The following is a 6,696-nucleotide window of genomic DNA, read 5'->3' as shown; positions in this document are numbered from 1 at the left end:
GTGCTTATATGAAATCCATCATGTTTGTATGAAATCCGGCCGTGTTTGCATGAATTTTATCCGTTTGTGGAAAAAGAGTTTGAAATGTATGCGGGTAGCATTGGATGGCGGCCTCCCACATCCATGTCCACGGACTTGTCCCTGCCCCTGTCCGCGGGCGGACGCGGGAGGAAATTTGCGGGTCGCCATTGAACATACCCTTATTATGCCTTGTTGGGTCGTGTTATGTTACATTAGGCCAACATGTGACCTAGATTGCACTTTTACACCTTGTTGAGCTGTGGGTAAAGAGGAGGTGACACCTAGAGATGATGAGCTGGCCGGGTAACAATCTAGGGCATACAAGGATAAGGCATGCACGGATAAGTCAATGTGGATGAGGTAATGTGGGGATGAGACGAAGCGATATAGCCATGAGTTCAAAGCACTAGGGAAGGGGTGGTAGTGCGGATGAGGTGGTAGAAATGGAATCGGAAGATCAAAACATACTAAAGAGATGAACATGCATAACGACATGGTCAAAAATCACATATGACACATAACGACATGGTCAAAAATCACATATGACACCTTTCAATCAAATACCATTTTATATGTTTTTGTAATCGCGTGGCAACCCATGGGCGTCTAACTAGTCTAAACATGCATGGAGAATGTTACTTTTACTAGTTCTCTTAACATGCACACATCTCACTTCATCAACTCCTTTTATCACCTAAAAAAATCTAGTACATTTATTTCTCTAAGCATGCAAAAGAAATAATACTTACATTCTATAGATATTTGCAGCTACTCCCTCTGTCCCTAAGACCCAGTGGCAGACCCACCATTGGGGCGAGCTGGGGCGGCCGCCTCGGGTCGCCGGCGGTGGAGTATCGACCCCCACATACACATCTATTGATCTGCGGGTTGCGGCAGCGCTGTTCTCTGTTTCAGAATTCAGAAAGCCAGCGGCCGTGGCGGTACGTGAGGGAGAAAGAGACTTGGGCTGGTCCGGTAGATTGGGCTACTACAACCCACAGGCCCAAACAGACTGGGCTACTACAGCCTCGTCAAACAGAAAAAGAGATCCCCACCCGGTCCAGAAACTGCATCGAGTCGTTCCCGTCACCTGGCCGCTGTGTGTCCCTCAATAAAAAAGAAAAACCTGGCCGCTATGTGTGCCTTTTGGAACCCCTGAGTTTTGTAAACAAAGTCTTGATCCAGTAATAAAACCAGGTAATTCCGCTTAAAATCGCATCGAGTAGTTCCCCTCATGACCTAGACCACTGTTGCGGTGCGGCGTCGCCGCCAGACGCCTCACAATGACACGTCCACTGTTGGAGACCCGGAGTGCCGGTGATGGAATCCGGTGAAGAGTTGGACTGGATAGGATAGTTGCTGCTGCCGAACTCAAAGAAGTTGAGGCTGAGACTGCTGCTGTTGAATAAGATGTGGCAGGGCAGTAGCTTCGGCGCCCAGATCGGCAGTGGCAACGGATGGTGTAGCAGTAGATCAACCAAATGGAAGCGACCACAGAAATGTTGAATAGGAACATTATTAGGTCGAGTAGCTGCAATGGATGGTGTAGCAGGCAGATCAACCAAACAGAAGCGCCCGGAAATTGAAATTATGGGATCATATTGTGGCATAACTGAGCATTTCAAGCGACAAGAGTCTATGTTAGCAGTTTACTACTGTTTTTAAGAACTTTTTTATTCTTTGTTGTTGAATGCTATGAGTTTTGGTTGAATAGAGTTGTGTTTGTATCGAAAAAAATAGATATTAAATGTTCGCCCCAGCTAACTTCAATTCCTGGGTCCGCCACTGCTAAGACTTCTTTCAATGCAAATGTGCTTAGACTGGTCATAGTGGGGAGTAACTTAGACTAGTAACATACATATGTTACTAGTCTATGTTACTACCTCTATAGTGCATAATATCATAGATTGGTATCATAGGTGGTCTCATTTATTGACATGAATGACACAGAGTGGCACCACATTTGTTATGTTACGGTATCTACCTATGTTACTATAATCATCTCTCTCTTCTTTAACTGCCTGCCACATCAGCATGTTTGCGAGTCCCAAATGCATGATACTACTTATGTTACCCCCACTATGGTCAGCCTTAGATGAGGTGCTAAGTGCATTAAATATCTTAGCAGCTCAACTCCCCAATGCATACGTGTTTAACTTGTTGTTGAGCATACTTTATTTAATGAGTTGGCACCTAAAGTCTTTCATGCATTGGTCAAATTGTTTCATTTAAGTGGTTTACCTAGGTTCTCGCGCTTGGCATTGATTCTTCCTATGATCACCAAAGTACTCTCTCCCCTTCTTAAATATTGTGTCATGTCATTTTTTCGCTTATATGACATGCTTAGCACCTGTCCATGGTGAAGTACTGGGAAGGGCCTAATACATGGCGCCACGTATACAGTCTTTCAACTTTGACTATTAATTTCATCAATAATATAACTTTGACCATATCACACTAGAATAATAATTTCCAACTAAATCCTGCAGCAACGCATTGGGTACTATCTACTACAAGCATGTATATACATATCTAGTTTAGAGCATCTCCCAAAAGCCGCGAACGCGCAGCGCGCTAAAAATCAGAATACAGCGTCGGGTAAGCCAGGTTTTGCACGCGGCGGTGCGCTGGCTCCAGCGGCCGCCGCAAAATAAAGCGCGCCCGAGCCGCTCCAGCAGGCGCGCTATATTCCATTTTTTTTCCTTGACGACTGGATACATATTAGGTTCCGAGCATACAAATATGGAGATAGTTCGGCACATAGCCTGCTTCTATGATACAAAATGCTACATCTAGGCTTCTCCAACGATATATAGTTTTACTCCGTCCACATAGCCTGCTTCTACGATATACAAAATAAAATGAAATACTAATACTACTCGTCATTCTCCGACTTGGACTCTGCCTCGGTGATGTCCTCCTCCGACTTCTAAGCATAGGCGTCAAGGAAACGCTTGCGGGAGTCTCAGGACGACACATCTCCTAGCGCCATGTTGTATTTAGCGACCGCCTTCCGCGTTCGCTTGTCCTCGCGATAGGAGGCTCGCTCCTTCCTTCTCTCCTCCCTCTCCGCCCTCCTCTCGGGGAAGAACTGTTCCTCGTTGATGATGTCGTGCGGGAAGCGTTGCCTCCACAGCGCCATGGCTTCCTCGTCCATCTCGGCCAGGCTAAGACGGCGCTCCCGCCTCCGGTGCTTGCGACGATCCTCATCAGTGATAAGCCAGGGGAAAGGCGACAACTCCTGTGCCCTCTCCCGCGCCGCCACGTCGGTGAAGTTCATGTCCCAACGGGACCGCCGGAGGTGCCACGCCATAGCGTTGTATGCGCGTGCGCCATCCTGGGCGGTGTCGAAGGTTCCGAGGCCGAGGCGCACGCCGCCGCCCGACCGAATCGAAGCAGAGTAGGTGTCGGACGGACGCACGCGGACGCCACAGAGTTGCAATCAATTAGGTTGAGATGGAACAAAGCCAAATGAGATGCCTGGTGTGGAATTTTCTAGCTGAGAGCCAATCAGTATGGCATCTACGTCCATGTTAGGAGACAATTAGCCTCACCAATCAGGTTCTTAATTTGTATTAGTGAAGAAAAATGAAGGCATGTTACAATGTTGAATGGATAGATAACCATCCACTATAAACCAACTAACAGTAAAAATACGTGAAGATGGTACTATCATCCGACATTCAGCACTGCTCCCATGACCGCAGAATAGGCAGGAAAAGACCGTATCGCGTTTGTCCATCCGGTTCCTAGGGGGTGGCTTAGCGGCCGCCTTTATCTTCCTCATGGTTCGACTTCTGTCCTTCGGACAAAATCCACAAAGAGCAGCGGTTATAATCTGTATATCAAATTCTGCAAAGATACAACAATTGTACGCACAAGGGTATTCAGGTGCATAGTACTAACTATTATTACCATAATAAAAAACACCAAGCTATCACACATCATCCATTGTAAATGAACCCAAAATTTGTAACCACACAAGATAAGATAGTGAACTAATCATACACATATCATCCAGAAGATGGAATCAAGAAGCACAACAACATGCATGATCCTGCCATGGACAATCAGGGCCTGTCTTGAGATTTGGGGGGCCCGGGGCGAAACAAAAACTCGGGGCCCCTTATATAATATAGAAAAAAATTCTCAAAAAATATTATATAGAAAAATTATCATAACAATAATAGTAGATACGATGATTTATAACTCGCTTTCCCTCATATAGTAGCCACCACAACTTGATCTCTTGTGAGGTCTATAATTAGCATGTAGTGCAGACGTCGCGTTATATTTCGATTTTAATTATTATACCCAAATATAAAACGGTATGAACAGATTCTTAGACAAACCCAAAAAGAATATTTTATAGATGGAATGACGGAAGATATGCATCGTGTATAGAAAACTACATTAGTTAGTTAGCAGTATAAGGCTGAGAGGATGGAAGACCCAACGGCTCCTGTACGGAATGGCGACGCGGTCGTCTCGGGCGATGGTGGCGACGGCGCTGCGCAGGGCCTCGTCCCTGCCGACCACGGCGTCGTCGCTCTGGTCTCGGCGGGGGGCCTGGCGGGGGCATGGTCGACGGCTCGCTCCCCTGCACCCAGGCGGACGGCCGAGCACCCCACGGGCGTGGTTAAGTGGTCGGGGAGCCGTTTTTGGGCTCTGGCGGAGGAGGAGTCGGATGGCGAGGAGGAGGCGGTGATTGACGGCAACGGATTGCCAGAGGCGGGCGGCCGTGCGGCCTGCACCATTGGCGACTTCGTGTCGCGGGCCGAGGAGCTTGGGGGCTCTCTCAAGGCCGGACGTCGGCATGCCTTTGCGTCTGGTGGCTGTGGCCCGCGTCAGGTCACGGCGGCCTTGCGCAGGGTGCCGGGTTCTTCGTGGGGTCGCGAGGGACGGGGCTCCCTTGCGGTGGCTGATGCGGGGCTGCTCCTGCAGCACGCGCTGGATCCCCCACGCCCGGGGACGGAGCTTCCTGTGGCGGCGGCGGCGGCGCAGCCGGCGCTGGAAGAGGAGCGTCCTAGGGTTGCGGCGGCTGCGCCTGTGTCTTGGGTGGGCCGGCCCGCTGGGATGGCGCCCGACCCATCTACGGGGCAGCAGTGGGCTGGCGCCCAGTCTCCGGACAGGCCTGGGGTGCAGGGAAACGTGGCAGTCCGGGCCCAGCCCGGCCCACAGGAGGCAATCCAGCCCGTTTCGCCAAACCCAGCGCGGCCATATAAATGGCTCTGGATCCCTCGCGGAACCCTAACCCCCTCGCTAGGTTTCCCTGCTTCCGCCGCGAAGGTGCGACGTTTCGGCCATTCCGCACGCTTCCTCTCACCCACCCCCCTCCCTCCTCCACTGTGACGCTCCTTCGCGGAAGTTGTGTCGATGGGCTCCAAGCAAGACCGCCGTGGGGCCCCCCATGGATCCGCCATGGGACCGCAACCGTGGGCGGGCCGACGATGAAGGTGGTTGGGGGCTGCCGCCAGCGTGGTGGCTCAAGGAGCAGGAGCACAAGAAGAAGAAGAAGGCGGAGTACAAGCAGCGCGGCCTCGAGCTCAAGCGCAAGGGCCTGCAGCCTACGGCGGGCGGCGAGCGGGGCGGCGAAGCTCAAGCGAAGAAGAAATCCAAGCCTGCGGGGGCGGCGGCCTCCAAGCCGCCCCTCCCTCCCAGATCTGAGGCGCCGGGCTCGTCCAAGGGCACGGAGGAGAAACCCATCCCCATTGAGGAAGCCGATGGCCCGGAGTGCTTCAGGTGCGGGCGCACAGGCCACTACCAGAACCTGTGCACCTTTAAGCCCCGGTGTGTGGTGTGCACCAAGGAGGGGCACACGTCGGCGCAGTGCCTGACCCGCGGCAAGCCCCTGCTTCTCCAAACTATGGGCCACGCCATCTCTGGCGAAGGCTTCTTCTGCCTCCAGTACCCGGAAGATTCGCGGGAGGAGCCTCAGATCCAGTTGGGGGCCAACGCGGCGGTGCTCTCCACTCCGTCCGACGCGCTCACGTTCGAGATCCTTCAAGTGGAGCTGCCTCATCTATTTGAGGGTGAGTGGGATTGGCAGATCTCACCAATGGAGGGCGGGGCTTTCTCGGTGGTTTTCCCGGATCCGGCGATGCTCAGGATGGCAACACGAAGCGGCAAACTTTTCCTCTCTCTCAACAATTTAATGGTGGATATCCGTGATGCGGTTCTCGAAGCTCCCAAAGCTCTGGCGATGCCCGAGGTGTGGGTCAAACTGGGCGGAGTTCCACCAAAGCTGCGGCGCTCCGACCTGCTCATGGCGGCTACCACCATGCTCGGCCGCCCCTTGCGGATTGACGAGGAGACTCTCATCCGCCCGGGCCCTGTGCGCATGCGCTTCGCATGCGGCAGCCCCCGCAAGCTGCGTGGACTGGTGCAGATCTGGTTCAATGGCGAGGGCTTCAACATCCACATCGAGCTCGAGCTCCCCCCAGAGCAACTCACGGCGCCCGCCTTGCCAGTCCCACCTCCTCAGCACGACAAGGGTCCGGATGGGGCGGGGCGCGACGACCCTAGGGACGAAGATAAGGCGGCAGATGATAGCATGGGGGATGATTCCATTGACACGGCGGCCTGGGAGAAGTTGGGCATCAACGAGAAGGGCGGGGTGGCGAAGCGGGCGACGATGCTTCCGTTGGAGTTGCCTCTGGAGGGGAGGTCCGTGGA

This window comes from Triticum dicoccoides, chromosome 3B (assembly GCF_002162155.2).
Source record: "Triticum dicoccoides isolate Atlit2015 ecotype Zavitan chromosome 3B, WEW_v2.0, whole genome shotgun sequence".
Taxonomy (NCBI): Eukaryota; Viridiplantae; Streptophyta; class Magnoliopsida; order Poales; family Poaceae; genus Triticum; species Triticum dicoccoides.
The sequence above is the reverse complement of the archived record's forward strand: the minus strand, read 5'-3'. Positions refer to the sequence as shown.